Raw genomic sequence first — 20,638 nt, forward strand, 5'->3', positions numbered from 1 at the left:
AGCCCAGATTCCCTTTCGGGCAAACCAAGCTTAAAAATATCCACCACCTGCCTCTGCCCCCGCCAGCCTGGGGCCTCCATAAAGTTAAAACCCAAGAATGCCTTTGATGAGCGGGCTGAAAACCTAAATATGGGTGTGGTTTAAGCATTGGGCTACTGATTGAAATGTTAGCAGTTCAAATCTACCTAGAGGTGCCTCAGAAGAAAGGCCTGGAGATCTACTTCCAAAACATTGAAATCCTTGTGTATTATCTTGTTACTTGAACCAGGTGACTATATCACGTAATTTTAAAAACAAGTGAGATAAATATTTGTTCAAAAAAATTTTTTTTCTGGTACATGAAGATGAGTTTCTCAGAGTAGATGAGCTTGACAGCCAAACTGGAATTTATTAGATGTAGAGAATGTGTGTTCAGGCTTTATTTTCTGTGAACCAAACCAAATCCATTGTCGTCTATTCGATTCCTACTCAGAGCAACCCTATAGGACAGAGTAGAACTGCCCCATAGGGTTTCCGAGGCTGTAATCTTTACAGAAGCAGACTGCCACATTCTTTCTCCCAAAGAGTGGCTGGTGGATTCAAATCGCTGATCTTTCAGTTAGCAGCTAAGCGGTTTAATCACTGCACAAACAATGATCCTTATTTCCAGTAAAAATAAGCAATTTAAATGGAAAAGAAAACCCTACAGAGCACAGTTCTGCTCTGAAACACAAGGGATCGACATCCGTCAGAATCGACTTGAAGGCAACAGGTTGGTTTGAGCTGAAACACACAGAAGAGAGGAATGGATGTCAGATATGTCTTTTTTTAAAGGCTTTACGCTAAGCATTGCAGATATGGTGCTCACTGGGACAAGACTTTGCCCTGGAGGGGTTCCCGGGACAGGTCTTTGTCCTGAGCAGTTCTTGTGAAGGGTGGGAAAGCGAGCTGGGAGGTCATAGACAAATGATTGTGATACAACTGATAAGCCTTGTTCAGTGTGTTGGGACAGCCCTGAGGAACTTCCTACCTGGGGCTGGGAAGGAATTTTTCTGTGGGACTTTGCTATTCCATGATTCATGCTGCAAATATTTTTTGAGCACGTTCTCTATGCCAGCCCCTGTACTAAGTAATGAGATTATGACAGGAAACAAAATGAATAAAAATCTTTGTTCTCACACAGCTTACATTCTACTGGGGGAAGACAAACAATAAAGTATAATAAATAGGTAAACTATTAAGAGCTCAGCTGTTAACCAAAAGGTCGGCAGTTCGAATCCACCAGTGGATCCTTGGAAACCCTTTGGGGCAGTTCTACTCCGTCCTACAGGGTGGCCAGGAATCAGAATTGACTCAGCCACAGAGGGTTATCATATTATGTACAAAACCAAACCCATTGCTGTTAAGCCAATTCTTACTCCTAGTGACCTGATAGGACAGAGTAGAACTATCCAAAAGGGTTTCCAAGGATCCACTGGTGGATTCGAACTGCCAACCTTTTGGTTAGCAGCTGTAGCTCTTAACCACTATGCCACTAGGGTTTCCATATAACGTGACAGAAATCCGTAAATGATATGGGGAAAGAAGTAGACCAGGATAAGTGGGGATCAGGAGTGCATGTGGGAGGATCTTGCTATTTTACTAGGGTGGCCAGGGCAGGCCTCACTGAGAAGGGGATGTTTGAGCAAACCCCTGAAGAAGGTGAGAGAGGGTCCATGCGGGTATCTAGTGGAACAGTGATCCAGGCAGAGGGAATAGCCAATGCAGACACCTTGAGGCTTTTTGCTGGTTGGCTTGTTCTAGGAACAGCAAAGGGTCAGTGTGGAGGGAAAGGGTAGTAGGAGATGAGGTCACACATGAATGGGCAGGTACGATGTTAGATCAGGGTTTGTAGGGACTTGTGAGGATTTCGGCTTTTACTCAGAGTGTGATGGGGGGCCAGTGGAGGCTTTGGAGCAAAGAAGAGTCATGTTCTGACTTAGGTTTTAAAAGAATCCCTCTGGCTCCGATGTTGACATGGACTCGGAGCAGGGGACAAGGTTGGAAAAAGGGACGTGGGGTAGGAGGACATTGCAATAATCCCAGGCAGAGACTGGACCAGGTGGCAGTCGTGGAGACGTGGTGCAAGAGTCAATGGAGATGCGGCAGAAGAGTCAAGAGCCAAGGGCATTTCCTGCTGAAGTAGGGGGGAGGGAGGGGATTTCAAAGATGGCTCCAGAGGTTTTGGGCCAGGGGACTGGAAGGATGGAAATGCCATCCACTAACGGGGGAAGGCTGTGGGAGAGCAAGTTTGTGTGTGTGCGTGTGGGAGAGCTGAGTTCAGTTATGGACACATTGACTTTAGACACCTTTTGGACCACTGAGTTGATTCCGACTCATAGCAACCTTCTGCATACACAGCAAAACACTGCTGGCTTCTGCACCATCCTCACAGTCATTGCTGTGTTTGAGCCCATGGTTGCAGGCACTGTGTCAGACCACCTCGTTGAGGGTTTATCTCTTTTTCACTGATCCTCTACTTTTACCAAGCATGATGTCCTTCTCCAGGGACTAGTCCCTCCTGATAACATGTCCAAAGTATGTGAGACAGAGTCTCACCATCCTCTCTTTTAAGGAGCATTTTGGCTGTACGTTTTCCAAGGCAGATTTACTGATTCTTCTGGCAGTCCGTGGTACATTCAATATTCTTTGCCAACATCATGATTCAAAGGCATCAATTCTTCTTTTGTCTTCCTTATTTATTGTCCACCTTTTGCATGCAATACGAGGCAATTGAAAACACCATGGCTTGGGTCAGGCGCACCTTAGTCCTCAAAATGACATCTTTGCTTTTTAACACTTTAAAAAGGTGCTTTCCAGCAGATTGGCCTATTTTGATTTCTTGACTGCTGCTTCCATAGGTGTTGATTGTGGATCCAAGTAAAATTAAATCTTTGACATCAATATTTTCTCCATTTATCATGATGTTGCTTATTGGTCCAGCTGTGAGGATTTTTGTTTTCTTATGTTGAGGTGTGATCCAGGATGAAGTCTTTGATCTTCCTCAGTAAATACTTCAAGTCCTCTTCACTTTCTGCAAGCAAGGTTGTGTCATCTGCATAACGCAGGTTGTTAATGAGTCTTCCTCCAATCCTGATCAGTGAACAGTTCAGGGGAGAAGACTGCGCTGGAGGTATATATAAATAAATCGGGGAATCCTCAGCGTATCAGCGCTAGAACGTGATTGTATCATATTGGTTTTTCAGTTAACCTAGGTAAGGTGTAGCCCTGGCAAACAGACATGGGCGAGGCTGCTTGAATAATTTTTTGAGAATTTTGCTAGTTAGGCAGCCTAGAGCGAGGTGGGGCATGAAAGAAGCGGGGATAGTGGAATGGGAAGAAAAAGCCTCTCCCTCTGCTTTTTTTTTTTTTTTTTTCTTCTTAGCAATTTCACCTCGCGTAATTGCACTCAACACGTCGGTATACATTCATTCCACAATTCCACACGCATCCCTCACTCAACAAATAGCCATTATATTTTGTTTCATCTTCAAAACAGGCTCAAACGGGGGAAATTAGAGCTGAGCGAAGTGAAGCAATACACGACCAGCGAGCGTCGGGGCCAGAGCCACAGCCCGGAGCCCGCGGGGCCTGACCTGCAGCCCACGGCTAGGTGGCTGCAGGGTAGGAAGCTCTGTGGTGGGCGGGGCTGGGGCCGTCGGGCGGGCTCCGCTCGGGGCGCGGCCCCTTTAAGGCCGGCGCGGTGATCTCAGCCTCGCGCTCGCCCGCCCCGCCCTCCCCGGCGGCGAGCTCAGTGCGCAGGCGCGCCGCGGCGGCACTCCGCTGGGCCCGAGACGCGCCGGCGGCGGCGGAGACTCCGGGGCTGCGGCGCTGCCAGCCCGCGCGCCCCGCCTGCAGAGTCGGCAGCCGCGCATCGCCTGCACACGCCGCCGCCATGGGCTCTTGAGGTACCCCGGCCGGCCGGCCTCGCACCGGAGGCTCCGAGCGGGGCGGCCGCGGAGCCCGGGGGCGGGGGGCTGCTCTGCTGGGCAGAGGCCTGCGCGGGGGGCGCCCCGTGGGTCGCATCGGCCGCCGGTCCTCGGGCGGGGAGAGGGCGAAGGTGGCCGGCGTACCGGGGAGAGATGGGGACTCCGCCGCCCCGTGCGCCCCGCCCGGCGCCCCCTCCCCGCCCGGCCTCTTCCTCGCCGACGTGGCGGGGACCGCGCCTGGCGAGTAATCGGACCTGCGGGTGGAGGTAGCGGGGGCGCGGATGGACAGGCCCTTGGCAAGTGAGATTGTGTCGCCCCGGTGGGTGTGCTGGCGCCTGGCACAGCGAGTGGGGAGGGAGGGACGTCCATGCCCTGTGCGGTGGCTGTGAACTAGGGGGGTGATTGTCCGGGCGATGCCTTTGGGGGTGCGTGAATGGAGGATGTACACACAGGTCTGAGTGTTTGGAGGAGCAGCGACGTAACCTGGGGCTCCAGGGATGTTTGTCTCGAAAGGGACTGCAGAGACCGGCTGGGGTGTGTATCCATCCTGTGGGTTGTCCATTTGCTCCCAGGGCACACCTTGCTCTGGGTCTACTTGCATCTAGTGCTAGGTGGCTCCAGGCCAGGGCAAGGCAATGGAGGTGGGGAGCGAGCATGAGTGTCTGCTCCCCATCCATATACCCTCCTGGGGGAAATGTAAGGCAGACATTTCACCCTTTCCTGGAGGGCAGCATGGGGCAGGTGTTTGCACGCCTGACACGTGTGTGAAGTGAAGCCCGTATATTATTTATTTGACTGGTCCCTGAGCTCGGTGCTTTATATAAGGGAAGAAGCAGCAATCTGTGCCATGGAGGCCTGTGTGCCGTGGAGTCAGCCAGGCAAACAAGCTCACTGGGCACCTGCGGAGCACACACAGGTCTCAGAGGTGCAGCTTCCTTGACAGGCTATGTTTCGAGCGTCCCTTCCCACCTCCCTTCCTTTTCAGCATGCTTGATGGGTCCCCTAGGCTCTGTATACATGGGGACATCTTGCTGGAGGGTGCCATTTGAGTCAGAGCTGGGACCATGGACTGGGAGGGCCTCAGCAGCCAGGCCTGTGTGCCCACATTATCAGGCCTGGGACACAAACACATGGTGGCCCCTGGCCTCAAGGAGCTTGGTGGGTTCAGTGCTGGGGGAGGGGGACGTGGCTGGCAGAAAAGACTCCACCCAAAGAGGACAGTTGAGCTGAAGCTAGGAGGATGACTAACATTTATCTTGATCCTTTTGTGGGTTCCACATGTATTTTCCTCGTTAATTCTCTCAGCAGCTATCTGAGTGAGGGACTCTTGTCACTGTTGGCAGATAAGTGGATTGAGGCCCAGAGGGTATATGACCTGTTTGTCTGTGGTACGTGGCAGACCTTCATGGAGTCATCCTTGAACGAAGACCTCTCTTGATGTCAGGTCATGCTGCCTCATAATTTAGAGTGTCTACTGCGTGCCAGGTGTCACGCTAGGGGTGCGGGGGTCTGAAGGTGCTGGCCCTCTGGGGGCTCCCCGTGTGCTGGGGAGACATAGTTTGTGACCCCAGTTGGGGTGCTGATATCTGGTTTGGGTGGAGAAGGCTCTGTGACCCCCACCCCTAGAGCCATGGGCAATCTGGAGCACCTTTGTGCCACCCTTGGGACCCTGGATGTGTTGTAAGTTCCTTCCCCGGTGGTGGCGAGTTGGTCAAGAAGCCCCTTCTAAAGCTCCCCAAGTGGGTGGGATGAAGCACTCCTGATCCTAGCAGAACAGGGGTGCAGGAATCCGCCTGTCCTCATTCACTCGGGCTGGCTGCGCTTCTTCCCGCTTTGCCTTTGAGGATTTTGCTCTTGATTTCTTGCTGGCCAGCCGGCCCAGCCCTTTCCCTGAGAGGGACTCAGTGCTATTTCCAGTCCCTGCTGTACTCATTTATCCCCACAGATTCCCTGGAGTGGAAACAGCCTCAGCAAGGCCTTGCGTTGTTTTGAAACCGAGTAACAACGAGTGCCCTTCTCCCTCCGTGGGGCCTTCAGACTGGAGATTTGGGTGTGTGAGCTCGGGAGGGCCAGCAGCTGGGCTCTGGGAGGGCTCTGTGTGTGGGGGGTCTGCCTCCTGTGACAAATATGTGCAAGACAGTGCTTTGCTTGTGTGTGAACAGAGGGCCCTCAGGGGCCCAAGGACAATAGGAACAACAGTTTGTTTATTGAGCACTTGCTGTATGCCAGGCACAGTTCAAAGCGCTTTCATAAATGACTGGGTTTCATCCTCCACCACCCAGTGAGGTGGGGACGGTTACCACCCTCAGTTTACAGAGAAGGCAGCTAAGGAGGCTGAGAGAGGCTAAAACTCTGGTGAGGTCACACAGCGGTTGATGTTGCTGGGTCTGACCCTGAGGGTCTGACCTCAGAGCCCATGCTCTTCCCCCTCTGGCCAGGAGTGCACCGGAAGTCTTCCCAGAGCAAAATATCCAGAGCCTTGAAGGCCGAGGGGTACTTGACCCATGGAGGAAGAGGAGGGCATTCTAGGGAGAGCGGACCCATGGGTCAATGTGTGGAGGCTTAAATACCTCCGGGTGGGCCGGGGGCATAAGACCTTTGAAGGCCCCACTAAGGAGTTTGAACTTGGTCCCACTGTGGTCAGCAGGGAGCTCCTGAAGGGAAGTGATAACATCCTCAGATGTCCAGGGCATTATTATCATCCCATATTCTCCTTCCTTTATTCCCAAAAATGACTCCAAGAAGACCCGCCTCCCGCCCATTCCTTTCCCTTACGTCACTGGCATCCTTTTTAGTCCCTGCTATACTCCTTCTCTGCCTCCAGCATCTTTTGGTCATGAAGACCCCATGTGACTGGGACAGGCCTCTGGCGCCCACTGTCCGGTCTACCACTAGCTTCAGTTGCTGGCTGTGAATTGGCTCTGCTGAGCTGGACTGAAGGTCTTCCTATTTCTCCCAGGTCTCGTGGGTCCTCATGCTGTCCGTATGTCCAGGATGGATGTGAGCAGCTGGCTCCCATTGCCATTGGAGAGCTGTGGTGGCTGTCTATCACCCACACCCCTGTGGTCATCTGTGCTATAAATACGGGCAGAGGGGAGGGGTGGACCAGGCAGGATTTGGAATGGGAACTCCGCATTTAAGCACTGGATCTCATTTGTAAGGTCACAGGGGCGGTGCTTGGTCTGCCTGCCTACTTTGCTGGCTAGCATGTCGTGCGGCTCCGTGCTGCTCGCCGTGCTGAACAAATGAGGCGTCATCCCTTTCCACAGGCTGGAAGACTGTGGGGTTGGAGGTGCTCCACTCAGGGGTCTTGTGGAATATCGCTGGAGCACAGCTGAGGGGGGATCCGCATTGGGGTGTCAGAGAAGCTTTTGTGGAGGAGGTGACATGTGAGCGGGGCCCCAGTAGATGACTAGGGGATGGTGTTCCGGGCCAAGGGACAACACAGTGGTGTGGCTGTGAAATGACCAGTTACCTGATTTTACTGGATGTCGAGGGTGAGGCAGGAGGGATACAGTTGACTTTGGGGATTTAGAAGTTGGAAAGGCAGGGGAGCGATTGAGGGTTTCATCCAGAAGAGGGACATGATCAGTTTATGGTCCACAGAGGAATGCTGGTGGCTGTGGGAAGGTAAACTGAGGCAGGGAGACAGAGGAGGCTTGGCTGGAGTCCAGGAGAAAAGTGATGAGGGCTGAACTAGGGCCATCTCCATAGCAACAGGGAAGAGGGGACAGAGGACAGGTTTAAGAGTCTGGGTATTGGGCTGTGGGAGCTGACGGGTGTATGATGTGGAGCGAGGAGTTGGGGAGACGTTTGAGTTGGGTGCCTTGGGATGGGAGGCTGAGAATTTAGGAAGGGACCGAAGTGGTTACTGGGAGCACAGGAGGAAGAGACGCTTGTTTCGGGGTTGTGGCGAGAGGAAGATGATGAGTTGAGCAGCCCTGACAACCTAGAGAGCACAAAGTGAGAATTGGGAGGCGTGGGTTCAGATCCTCATGCTTTTACTCACCTAGTGGCCTTGGCAAGTTGCTTGCCAAAAAACAAACCCATTGCCACTGAGTTCATTCCGACGCGTAGCAACCCTATGGGACAGAGTAGAACTGCCACATAGGATTTCCAATGCTGTAATCTTTATGGAAGCAGCCTGCCACATCTTTCTCCTGCAGAGGGGCTGATGGGTTCAAACCACTCACCTTTTGGTTAGCAGCTGAGTGCTCAACTACTGCTCTACAGGCTCAGGCAAGTTGGTTCCAAACCAAAACCCACTGCCATCAAGTCAACTCGGACTCATAGTGACGGTGTAGGACAGAGTAGAGCTGCCCCACAAGGTTTCCAAGGTATAATCTTTATGGAGGTGGACTGCCACATCTTCCTCCTGCTGAGTGGCTGGCGATTTCACACTGCTCATCTTTTGATGAGCAGCTGAGCGCTTAACCACTGTGCCACCAGGGCCCCTGCAAGTTGGTTACCAGGTTCTAATTTCCTGTTCTTTAGACATGGGGAGGCGGGGAAGTGATGTCACTTGCCTCTTCTGTAAAATGCTGGTGACCCTAGTGCAGCCCTCATGGGCCGCAGAGACCTGTGGTCTGCATGGAGCTCACTACGGCACAGGCACACAGCAGCGCACAGTCAGCTGGCTTTGATGATTCCCCACAGGCCCTTTAATGTATCCGAGAATGGGTATGGACGCCTGTGTGCCAGGCTGTATGTGGGCGGTGGCTGGACTCTGGGTCTGCCCTCATGGAGCCGAATCCAGCTGCAGAAAGGGACGTTAAACACACAAGTAATATTAGTTGTTATGGGTGCTCAGAGGGATAGCAGGGTGAGCTCCGGGAAGGTACCAACTGGGCAGACACTTCTCTGACAAAGGGACATTGATGCTGGTCTGTGATAGAGCCACCATGTGAAGGGCGGAGGAAGCGCTTTCCAGGCAGAGGGAACAGCATGTGCAAAGCAAAGGACTGAGTTCAGGTCTGCTAAATTGCTTGGCCCTAGGGCTCAGCACCTAGAGGCCCTCAGCGTTAATTGAATGTGACCTTCTCAGCCTCAAAGAGGACAAGAAGGGAAGGAAGTAAACTGGGAGGGGACCATGAGAGAAGAATTGAATCACTGCCCACCTCTTGGGTTTTCTCATCATTCCCCTCCCCATCACCTCCACCTCCGCTGAGACAGATGTGGGTGCAGGCGCCTTAACGCAGTCCTGCTCAGTCTGTCACCATTCCTTACTCATTTAAGGATGGAGGGAATGAAACTCAATGCAGGGGCAGTGGGAAGCTGGCATTAGCCCAGACGCCGGCAGCATTTGTGCGCATTCCTGTTTGCCACTGTTTTAGCACGGCTGAGACCCTGTGCTTGGACAGAACGTAGGGTCGTGACACATGGCTTCTGCTTGGTAGTTTTTCCAGTCTTAGGTTAATGTCCATCACTCATGCCCCCATGCTTAAATATGCTAGAAATATGAGCAGAGGGGAGGTGGCGGGTCGAGCAGGAGTTGGATCAGGAACGCTAGACTTAAGCACTGAATCTCGTTTGTAAGATCATTGAGGAGGGACCTGCTGTGTCTCCCTACTTTGCAGGGTGGCCTGGCATGTGAGAGTCCTGGATTTGATTCCCAGTCGGTGCGTTTCATGCACAGCCATCGCCTGTCAGTGGAGGCCTGTGTGTTGCCGTGAGGCTGAACAGGTTTCAGTGGAGCTTCCAGACTAAGATGGTGAGGAATAAAGGCCTGGTGACCTGTTTCTAAAATCAGTCAGTGAAAATATCATGGAACACAGTAGTCCGCTCGACCACCAATCGTGGGAATGACGCAGGACCGGGGCAGCATTTCATTCTGGTGTGCATGGGGTCACCGTGAGCTGAGGTCTCCATGTCCTGACGACTGCCAGCAACATCAGGTTCATGATGGCTCTGTGTGTGGCACGATGCCTTGCATGGAGTGGGTGCTGAAATCTTTTTTTTTTTTCAATTGTACTTCAGATGAAGGTTTACAGAGCAAATTAGGTTCTCGTTAAACAATTAACGTACATATTGTTTTGTGACATTGGTTGTCAACCCCACGACATGTCAACACTTCCCCCCCCCGAACCTTGGGTTCCCCATTACCAGCTTTCCTCTGCCCTCCCACCTTCTTGTCTGTGCCCCTGAGCTGGTGTGCCCGTTTAGCCACTTTTTTTTTTTTTTTTTTATGGGCCTGTCTAATCTTTGGCTGGAGGGTGAACCTCAGGAGTGACTTCAGTACTGAGTTAAAAGGGTGTCCAGGGGCCGTACTCTCAGGGTTTCTCCCGTCTCTGTCAGATCAGCAAGCCTGGTCTTTTTTTGTGAGTTGGAATTTTATTCTACATTTTTCTCCAGCTCTGTCTGGGACCCTCTGTTGTGATGATCCCTGTCAGAGTAGTCAGTGGTGGTAGCCGGGCACCATCTAGTTGTGCTGGGCTCAGTTTGGTGGAGGCTGTGGTAGTTGTGGTCCATTAGTCGTTTGGAATAATCTAGCTTTTGTATCTTTGGTTTTCTTTGTTCCCCATTGCTCCGGATGGGGTGGGACCAGTGGAGTATTTTAGATGCCAGTTGAGCTGGATGTCCCCCGAGACAATGGTCTCCAGCCCTCAGCCCAGTAATTTGGTCCCTCAGGGAGTTTGGATGTGTCTGTGAAGCTTGAAATAGTTTTTGACTAAATAAATGGTTGGTTGGATTAATGGCATGGCCGCTCAGGATAATGCTGGAATCATTCTCGAGAAGTGATGGATATCAAGGGTGATCACAATGGGCTTGTTTATTAGGCCTGAGCTTATGTCAGGAGCCACTGGTGCACATGAAACAGCCCGGGGCTGCCCAAGGGCAGGGCCTGTCGCCAGGGTCTCAGGTCTCTGAGGGGAGACAGGATGCCCTGCAGACACCTCCTTTTCCTTCTCCTCTGGGGCGGAAACCCGAGGGGGAAGATCCCACCCAGAAATCCTTTGTGCCTAACCTGCGTCACTTCCAGCTCTACCGCTTTTTAAACAGTCGCACACAACTAAATGAATATTTAATGGAAAGTTTGTAATGTTGATCTCAGTGTTTCAGCCTTTTAGAAACAATAGGCTCCTCTGATTTTAAAAATAATTTTGCTGATTATGGTAAACTTGGAACCAGAAAACGTTGGGGATGAGGATAAGAATCACCCCACATTTCGTAACCAAGAAATAATCCCTACTAAAACTTGGACATATTTCCTTTCTAGGCACAGTCATGCATTATCTTATCCCTGGATTATAATACTTACTCATGGAATTAAAAAGGCAGCCAGAGATATAAGAGAGTCACAGAAGTTCCAAAATAGAACCCTGGAGTTTCATTTCAGGCTCTTGGTGGGAAAGATGAGATCTCCAACCTCTTTGCTGGGCAGCACTGTGGAATGAGTGGCAGTCAGCTCTGGACTAAGAGTCAGAAAATCTGGGTGATGACCTTGGGTGAGTCACTTGACCTCTCTGAGCCTCCCCCTCTAGTGAGGCTGCTGGTATCTGTTCCACTCTTCTCAGGTGAGGTCCTAGGTTAGAAAACCCTGAGCGAAGGGGAAGGGCCTGGTTTGGAGGGAGAACAGGTCTTTGTGGTCATGGTAAGACCTGAAGGAGAAGGTGTGTGTGTTTGTGTGTGTGTGTGTGTGTGTGTGTGTGTGTGTGTCTCCTTTTCCAACCTGGAGTCTGTTTGATGACCCACTTGAATGTTCCTTTCTCCTCCCTGGGGAGCCGTGATCCAAGCTATAGACTGGGGACCCTTTTACCTGTGGGTTGTGGACGATCCAAGATGGCTGTTCCCCCTGAAGGAAAGGGGTGGATGCCCCTGGACGTCACTGCATCCGTCCCCAGCCTCCCCACCTGGGTACCTGTGTGGAGTTGGTACTTTTATTTTTCTCCTGCTACAATCCCTGTGGACTGCCTACACCCAGGGCAGCCCTGTCCTGCTGGCAGGTGGCTGACAGCCTTCACTGCTGGGCCGTGCTGTTCCTAAAGCCCTCTGGGCCATCATTTACGGGAAGGCTCTGAGGGGAAAAATAACAACCTCAGGGCTGCTGCCTTAGCTGCTGGCAGAACTGCCTGGTCTCCGCTGCTAGCATGTGGTTTTAATTTCATCTAGAATGATCAGAGAATCTGGGACTCCATCAGCAGTCATTTCTGAATGCCTGGAAGGCACAGTGATAGGTGTCGGTGAAGGGGAACAGTGAGGATACTAATATTAATATATTAACTATACTAATATTATTATCCCGTGGGAGTTTATATAGGACTTTGCAGTTTACAGTGGGCCCTGGTGGTGCAATGGTTAAAGCACTCGGCTGCTAACCAAAAGGTCATCGGTTCGAACCCACCAGCTGCTCTGTGGGAGGAAGATGTGGCAGTGTGCTTCCATAAAGATTACAGCCTTGCAAACCCTATGGGGCAGTTCTCCTCTGTCCTGTAGGACCATATGAGTCAGAATCGACTTGACGGCAGCGGGTTTGGTTTGGTTTTTTTTTGCAATTTACACATTTAAAAAAACACATTACGTTTCACATTTATTGTTTTATTAAATCTTCCTGGTGGCCCTAGAGTCTTGGAATTATCGCGCCTCTTTCGCCGACGGAGAGACTGAGGTTCAGAAGGGTGGATTTGCCTGAGACCTTGTGGAAGGCAGCACCTAGGTTTTCAGATTTTGAATCCTGTGCCCTTCCTGCAGACTGTCGGTCCCAGCAACCCCCTGCCCACAGAGGGAAGCCCAACAGGTGGAATGGAGGCTGGGACTTGGAAAGTGCGTTAGTAGAGGTGCAGGTAGAAGCTGTGGGTGCCCAGAAGGCAGCAGCCTGCCATGCAGGGGGTGAGCCAAGGAGTGAGTGCTCCCCAGGGGACCAATGGATGAGTTGAGGGCTCCAGTGGGCACTGGGAGATGGGCAGGTAGAGAAGAAGGAAAGGGCTTGCCAGGTAGTAGGACCACCTTGAGCACACACAGAAGCATGAGACAGGCAGGTAAGTTGAGGAGCTGCTGCCAAGTGAGCCCTGTGGGGATGTTTGGGGTCACGGCCTTGTCCCAGGAGGAGGAAGCCCTTTTCTACATGAGTGTGTGGATGAATTGTAAACAAACACAATGTGTAGAAATATAGATTCACCCAAACAGTACGTAGTTGCTTTACAAAGAAAGATTGGTGCAGTGTGCATTATTTTTTTTTAATTTTTATTATTGTACTTGAGATGACGGTTTATAGAACAAACTAGCTTCTCATTAAAGAGTACACATATTGTCTTGTGACACTGGTTACCCCATGACACGTCAACCCTCTCATTTCTCAACCTTGGGTTCCCTATTAGCAGCTTACCTGTCCCCTCCTGCCTTCTAGTCCTTGCCCCTGGGCTGTTGTGCCCCTTTAGTCTTGTTTCGTTTTATGGGCCTGTTCGTGGTTAGAAACATTTTAATGGCAAATAAACACAGTGCACTTCAGAATGGTTTGATTTACTGAAGTTCCCGACTGTCTGTCAGAGCCCAGTATGGGCAGGGCAGCAGCAAGGTTGATGGCTTTCTCTCTCTCTCATGCTGCCTTTGATTTGCCAAGAGGTGTTTCCCACTTGGCTGGGGGCTCCTAGACGGTCTTTCCTTTTCTTTAGTTTTCAGTAGCTGGGCAGAGGCCCTGCCTGATTCCGTGTTTACCCAGCTGCCCTCACTTACAGAGAGGACATTAGGTCCTCCAGAGACCTGGCTCCATCTCTTGCAAGCTGGCCATTGATGGGTGATGCTGAGGTGGTGATGGCTGTTAGGCACGTGTGTCAGGTAACAGGTCCCTGACAGTCACCTGAGGAGAGCTGTGAGGAGTGAATGTCACCAAGCAAGAGCGCCCTGCGTGGCCGTCATGTCCTCGTAGCCTCTGCAGGGCTTAGCCCCCATTTGGGATGACTAGACCTGAAGCGCTTGACCTTCTTGGACTCCATAACCTCACCCCTCCAGCCAGGTCTGTCTCTAGAGCATACTCTGGCCTGCCCGCTCCTCCTCTAGGCTCTGGGCCCTCCACCGAGGGAGATCAATTAAGGCTGGGTGTCCACTGCCCACCCTTCCAGCCGCCCTGGGACCAGAGCCTGTCCCCATTGGGAGAGGTAGAGTGGGCCCAGTGCTGCACTTATGGGTGAGGACGTGCAAGTTCATGGACCAGGGCTTTGGGCAAGTTGGGGCTGATCTGAGTCCAGAAGCATCTCCTGACCCAGCGCTCTATCTGCTAAAAATGGGGCTTTTCTCTACCATTCTTCATCTGGGCACCCTTAAAACAACACATGGTATATTTTCCCTAGTAATTAGGCTCATTTCTTGATGATATCTTAGTCTTCTAGTGCTGCTGTAACAGAAATACCACAGTGGATGGCTTTCACAAACGGAAGTTTATTCTCTCACAGTCTAGTAGGCTAGAAGTCCAAATTCAGAGCGTCAGCTCCTCTCACCTCTGGAGGAAGGTCCTTGTCATCCATCTTCCCATGGTCTAAGAGGTTCTCTGCACAGGAACCTCGGGTTCAAAGGATGCGCTGTGCTCCTGGTGTTGCTTTCTTGGTGGTATGAAGCCCCATGTCTCTCCTCTTGCTTCTCTCTTTTATATCTCAAAAGAGATTGGCTTAAGACACTATCTAATCTTGTAGATCTCATCAATATAACTGCCCGTAATCTATCTCATTACACCATAATGATAGGATTTATAACACATAGGGAAATCACATCAGATGACAAAATGGTAGACAGTCATACAGTACTGAGACTCAAGACCTAGCCAATTTGACAGATGTTTTTTGGGGACACAATTCAATCCATGACAGATGAGCAAAGCCCTTTTTTCTAGGTATTTAAATGCACTCTGCCTCTTTGGCAGCGTTTCTCAAAATTAGAAATGCTTGTGCATGTTCACCCAGCAGCCCCACTTCTAGGGATTTATCCCACAGATGTATTACCGCGTGTGCGAGGTGGCTTATTTGCAAGGTTAGACGTTGTTGCCTTTTCTGTAGCAGCAAGAGTCAAACAACCTAAACGTCCGTCACCAGGGGGCCATGAACAAGTTCTGGCCTGTCCAAAGCGTGGAATACCGTGCAGTCGCAAACACACACGGACGTGCTGGCACTGATGTGGGGCAATCGCCAAGATACATGGCTGAGTGAAAGAGGCGAGGTGCCGGGTGTGTCCAGTATCCTGCCACTTGTGTAAGATAAGGGAAAATAAAACGGGTGCGTGTGCTTACACACGTCTAGAGGGTCTCTGGGGGAGTCACAAGAAGTCGGGAGTTTGGTGCCTCTGGAGAGGGGCCTGTGCCGGGAGACTGTCAGTGTAAACGCTTTACCTTTTTTTTTTTTTAAACCCTTTACATTTTGATTGTTGAATCCTGTGACTATGACTTTTCCAGATATTAAAAGAAATAAAATTAAATTAATAAGAAATAGAATAAATGTGTCTTCATCTCTTGAAGGCCCTGTCCACCCCCTGCAATTACCAGCCGGCCTCACTGTTCCCAGGGGCTGCATTCTGACCACCATCTAATCACAGAATGTCTGCTTGGGTTGCACAAAGAAGGCCTGAATGTTTCTTGGTAAATGTGACTCCTAGCCCCAGGCCTGGAGCAATGCAGCCACCTCCCTCCTGTACCTCAGAAACCCTGCCATTGTCTGGGTGGGCATTTTAAATGCCTGCCCTATTATGTGCTCACTTCCTGCACTCTGACACCTTCACAGGCTTCCCCACCGACAGTATACTAGAGACCCTCAGGCTGAGTGTCCCAAGCCCTCCTGACTTTCTTCTTCTGGAGCTACGCTTCCCCCACAGCCTCCTGATGCCCCATCTCTGCGCCTTTGCTCAGGCAGTTCCCAGCTGCCTGTCCCACCTAGCAGTCCCTACGTGCCCAAATCCTACCTGACTTTCAGGGCCCCGCCTTGTTTCTACCAGGCACTGTTCTCCTAGCTCCATGGGTCTTTATCTCTTCCTCTCTACCGCATGTGAGGCGGGTCCTTGATACCCGATTCCTCATTGGTCACCTTGAGGGTGAAGTCTGCTGACCACTCACAGCCCCTGATGCGTAAGATGTTTGCCAAGGGAGTGAGTAGGCAGCTGCTGTCTTCATGGTGGTCAGCATGACCATGCCTGGGGCGTGACTAGGATTAGGACTTGTGGGGAGCAGGGCGTGTTTCACATGTGTGGACATACCCTGGTGCCCAGCACGCGGCAGGAATGACCACAGTCGCTTGCCTTAAAGCTGAGGCCCTGCGCTGAGTGAGTGCCTTGCGGGGAGCAGGGCGTGTTTCACATGTGTGGACATACCCTGGTGCCCAGCACGCGGCAGGAATGACCACAGTCGCTTGCCTTAAAGCTGAGGCCCTGCGCTGAGAGAGTGCCTTGTGGGGTTTGTCCTTTTGCTGCCTCACAAGAACCTCATGAGGTACAGCTACTGCCATTCCCCCTTTACAGGTGAGGGAGCGGGGCCACAGCTTGTCCAGGTCACACGGCGAGAAGTGGGATGTGGGCACAGGTCTGTCTGTCTCCAGAATACCTCCATTTAACCAGCTGATTCTGCCATCTCCCCCAAATCCTGGGTGATACCGAAACCCTTGATCTACTCTCATTACCTGTCCTATTGGCCACGTGCATCCTTGTATTGTTATTCAAGTGTCTTTTCTTCCCCACTAGACATTTGCTCTTGAAGGGTCAGAGTCTTATGGAAGATACCTTGGTCTCTTCTGGACTTAGTGCATAGAAGGTGAACAAAAGGTATAGAATTATTTTTTAACTTCTTTTGGAGCTTTAGGGAGCCCTGATGGTACAGTGGTTAAGAGCTACGGCATGCTATGGCTGCTAACCAAAGGGTTGGCAGTTCAAAGCTACCAGCCACTCCTTGCAAAGCTTGGAAACCCTGGTGGTGTAGTGGTTAAGTGCTTTAGCTGCTAACCAAAAGGTTGGCAGTTCGAATCTACCATGTGCTCCTTGGAAACTCTGGGGTAGTTCTAGCCTGTCCTGTAGGGTCTCTGTGAATGGGAACCAACTCGACGGCAGTGGGTTTATGCAGCTTGATACACGAATCTCAGTGGTTCGGCAGATTTCTACATCTGTAGATACCTGCAGACACTGCCGCCGTGTCAAGCTGTGGGACACTGCCAGTGCCCTGCAGACTCCTTGATCCTCCTTCCAGTCACTTACCCTTCCAAGGTAACAACAACTCACACTGTTGATCAGTTTGTCCCTTTGTGACCTTCGTCTACATGGAATCATACAGAAAGTGCTTGTTGGTGTCTGGCTGCTTCCCCTCAGCGCTGTCAGTGAGGTGCATCCGTGGGGCCTACGGCAGCACCTGGTTCTTTTTCAGTGCTGTGTAGTAGTCCACTGGTGAATGTGTCAGTTTATCCATTCTCCTGTTTGCAGGCATTTGGGTCGTGTCCAGCCATTGGCTTATTGCGGGACGGCTGTGAAAATCCTTGCTCTTGTCTCTGGGACACATGCGCCCTCGTTGCTGTTGGGCGCACACCCAGGGTGGAGTGCTGGGCCTCCCGACTCAATCTGCATTTGCGGTATCCTGGGCTGGAGCCCGGCTTACTGCTGACGGGGTCTAGGGACAGTAGGACTGTTTGGGTTCAGGATTCTGAATGTGAAAGGGACTCATTTGCTTAGTGCCAGGATGGGGTTTGTTGTTGTCGTTGGGTGCCGTCGAGCCGATTCCAGCTTGTAGCGGCCCCGTGTGGCAGACTAGAACTGCCCCATAGGGTTTTCTTGTTTGTAATCTTTACAGAAGCAGATTGCCAGGTCTTTCATCAGCGGAGCCGCTGGGTAGGTTTGAAGCACCAATCTTTTAGTTAGTAGCCAAGTGCTTCATCGTTGCACCTGGAAAAGGTGGCCACGTTTGGGGGACTCAAAAGCCAGCTAAGGAGGCTGAGCATTGATTTGTTTGTTCTCAGTTTGGGAAAAAACGGAGATGATCAAAACATGGACTGGTATGTATTTAAAAAAAAAAAAAAAAGATTAAATTAAAAGGCTGAATTAATTAGGCCTGCACTGAAGGATTTTGGATTACTTTGTGTTTCCCTTTATTTCTGCCAATGGCTCCTTCCTACCCCCAGGTGACAGACAGGCACTCGATTGAGTGATTTTTCCTTCCTTGTTGAGAGATTGGCAAGAACTTGGGCCCAGGAGAAGGGGGAAAAAGGTTGAGCTGCTCCAGTGGCCTGGCTTGTTTGTGTTGATTGAAGGGGAGTGGGAATGGACGTGGGTCCCTGCCCCCTCCCGGGAGCATGTGATCCTTTGTCAGAAGGCTAACCAGGTGTCCCTGGTCACCCTCTGGCTGCTCAGTCTTGTTGATCCCCTCTGGAGAAGGGCCAGGCTGTGGGTTGCTGACCTGCAGATGTGGGTCAGCCACCCCCCAAAAGGAAGCAGCCACCCAGAGGTTACCAGAGCTGAACTGTCCCAGGAGGCGGGGGTGTCAGCCTTCCCACGTGGCTGCAGCTGGAGCTGAGGGGTAGGTTCAGAGGATCAGTTTGTGTCAGGTCCCAACCAACCAGTGAGTCGGGTGAAGATGAAAATTTCTACGTGTGTATTAAATAAAAAAACCCAAAGGACCTTCCCAGGCAGCGTTAATATCCTGGAGTCCAGCGTGCAGACGGGTAACCAGCTTGAGCGCTGCGTGGCTGCAGCTCAAAAGAGTTTGCATCTGAAACTAATGAATGCAAATCTGACCTCAGGAGGATTAAAAAAGACCAAGCAAACGACTAGAGACAGCCCTGGTCTGGGTGGTTTCAGAGACTGAGCGTGGACTCCCCGCCTACCAGCAGGATGAGATGACTGGGACACAGCCTGGCAATAGTACCAGATAACTTTTCATAGTGCCGGGCACTGTTCCCATATTACCTTGTTTATTCCTTACAACTCTCTGCAGTATGTGCAGCTCTAACCCCATTTTACAGATGGAGAAGCTGAGGCAAAGCAAGGTTATGTACTTCCCTATGACACAAAGTTAGTAACTGGCAGAGCTGGAAGTCAGTAGTGGTCTGGTTGTGAGTCCCTGGCAGTCTTAACAGTGGATTTGACAGTATAGCAATGACAGTGTGAAGAGCCATTTTTTAGGTGACTGTGGGCAAACGAGGAGCCCTGGTGGCATAGTGGTTAAGAGTTCAGCTCTTAACCAAAAGGTTGGCAGTTAAATCTACCAACTGCTCCTTGGAAATCCTGTGGAGCAGTTCTACTCTGTCAATTAGGGTCGCTATGAGTCAGAATGGACTCGATGGCAATGGATTTGTGGGCAAACTTTAGCCCTCCAAGCCTCGTCTTTTCTCCTCATCCGCATGCAGGGTGTATTAGTTTCCTGTTGTTGCTATTGCAAATTACTGCAAATTTAGTGACTTAAAACAATCCAAATTTATTATCCTGTAGTTCTGGAGGTCAGAAATCCAAAATGTTGGGCTAAAAATCAGGGTGTTGGCAGGGCTGGTTCCTTCTGGAAGCTCTTGGGAGAATGTTTCCTTGCCTTTTTACTTCTAGAGGCCACTTGCATGCCTTGGCTTGTGGCTCCTTCCTCCATTTTCAAAGCCAGTGGTATAGCATCTTCATCTCTCTCTTTCCCTTTTTCTTTTTCCATCATTATATCCCCTTCTTTACATTCTCACCTCCTTGCCTCCCTCTTACAAGGAATCTTAGGATTATATCAGGCCCACCAGATAATCCAGGATAATCCTGGCATCTCAAAATCCCTTTTGCCACGTAAGATAACATATTCAAAGGGAATTAGTGAGTTGCTCTCTGAAATGTCCAGATTTCCACAGGTGGCCAAGTATAGTGACTTTGCATAGCTTTGTGCCTTGTCTGAAAAAGGAGAGTGGTCAGCCAGCGGGGTTTGGACTTGTCTTACGCTTTTCTGGAGAAGGACAGGGTAGGGCTGTGTCAAGGGAAGTGAGTGTTTACATTACTTTGAGTTGTTCTGGAGCTTTCCAGGAGTGGGTTTAATTTACTCAAGACTTCCCACTTCCTTACACTCTGATCCCCTGCCCCCTTCTGACTACTGGCTCAGCCGCCCTGGCCTTCTGATAGGAGGTGGAAAGGACACTCATAAACTGGAAGTCCTCACTTTTTTGGTTAGCTGGCTTTGCCTGAGCCTATTCCCCTGATTGGTGACCCAGTGTGTGTCAGAGTAGAACTGTGCTCCATGGGGTTTTCACTTGGCTGATTTTTTGGAAGTAGATCGCCAGCCTTTTCTTCTGAGTTGCCTCTGGGTGGACTTGAACCTTTAATCTTTTGGAGCATGTTAATAGTTTATACCACCCAGGTCATCATGAGTCAGTATCAACTCAGGAGCAACTGCCTTGTTCCCTTGATTCCTGTTGGCTTCTCGGCCTGAGACCTGGCTTTCTGGACTTGTGAAGAAGAGCTCCAGTCTGTGACCCGCCCCAGCAAGGCTCTGCCTCCCAATGTCCTGCCTTGGCCACCCCCAACCCCCCTTGCGGCTCATACCACCTGATGCTCTGACTGCAATGAGACCCACTCACGCGCCTGTCAGAGACTTTGTAAACTGCGGAAGGCCACACTGCCCAACACGAGACTTGTGAACAGCAGCTGATCCAGCTACCCTGTGCCTGACACACGCTTGGCCATGTGCAGTTCAACATACTTGTCTCATGCCTTTTGTCCATGCTGTTTCCTCTGCCCCAGAAGCAATCATTCAGCAAATCGTTTTTCAGCACCTACCGTAAGTC

General features: G+C 51.0%; 1 protein-coding gene across 2 annotated transcripts in view; it reads left to right on the plus strand.

Moving 5' to 3' along the window:
* The first annotated feature begins 3,828 nt into the window (after nucleotides 1–3,828).
* Nucleotides 3,829–20,638, plus strand: part of TMEM184B (transmembrane protein 184B) — a 60,482-nt gene continuing 43,672 nt past the window's right edge. For both annotated transcript variants that reach the window (XR_010321688.1, XM_003419767.4), the window contains exon 1: nucleotides 3,829–3,926. The gene's annotated coding sequence lies outside the window, so the exon portion shown is untranslated. The remainder of the gene's footprint in view (nucleotides 3,927–20,638) is intronic.

Source organism: Loxodonta africana, chromosome 4, assembly GCF_030014295.1.
Source record: "Loxodonta africana isolate mLoxAfr1 chromosome 4, mLoxAfr1.hap2, whole genome shotgun sequence".
Lineage (NCBI taxonomy): Eukaryota > Metazoa > Chordata > Mammalia > Proboscidea > Elephantidae > Loxodonta > Loxodonta africana.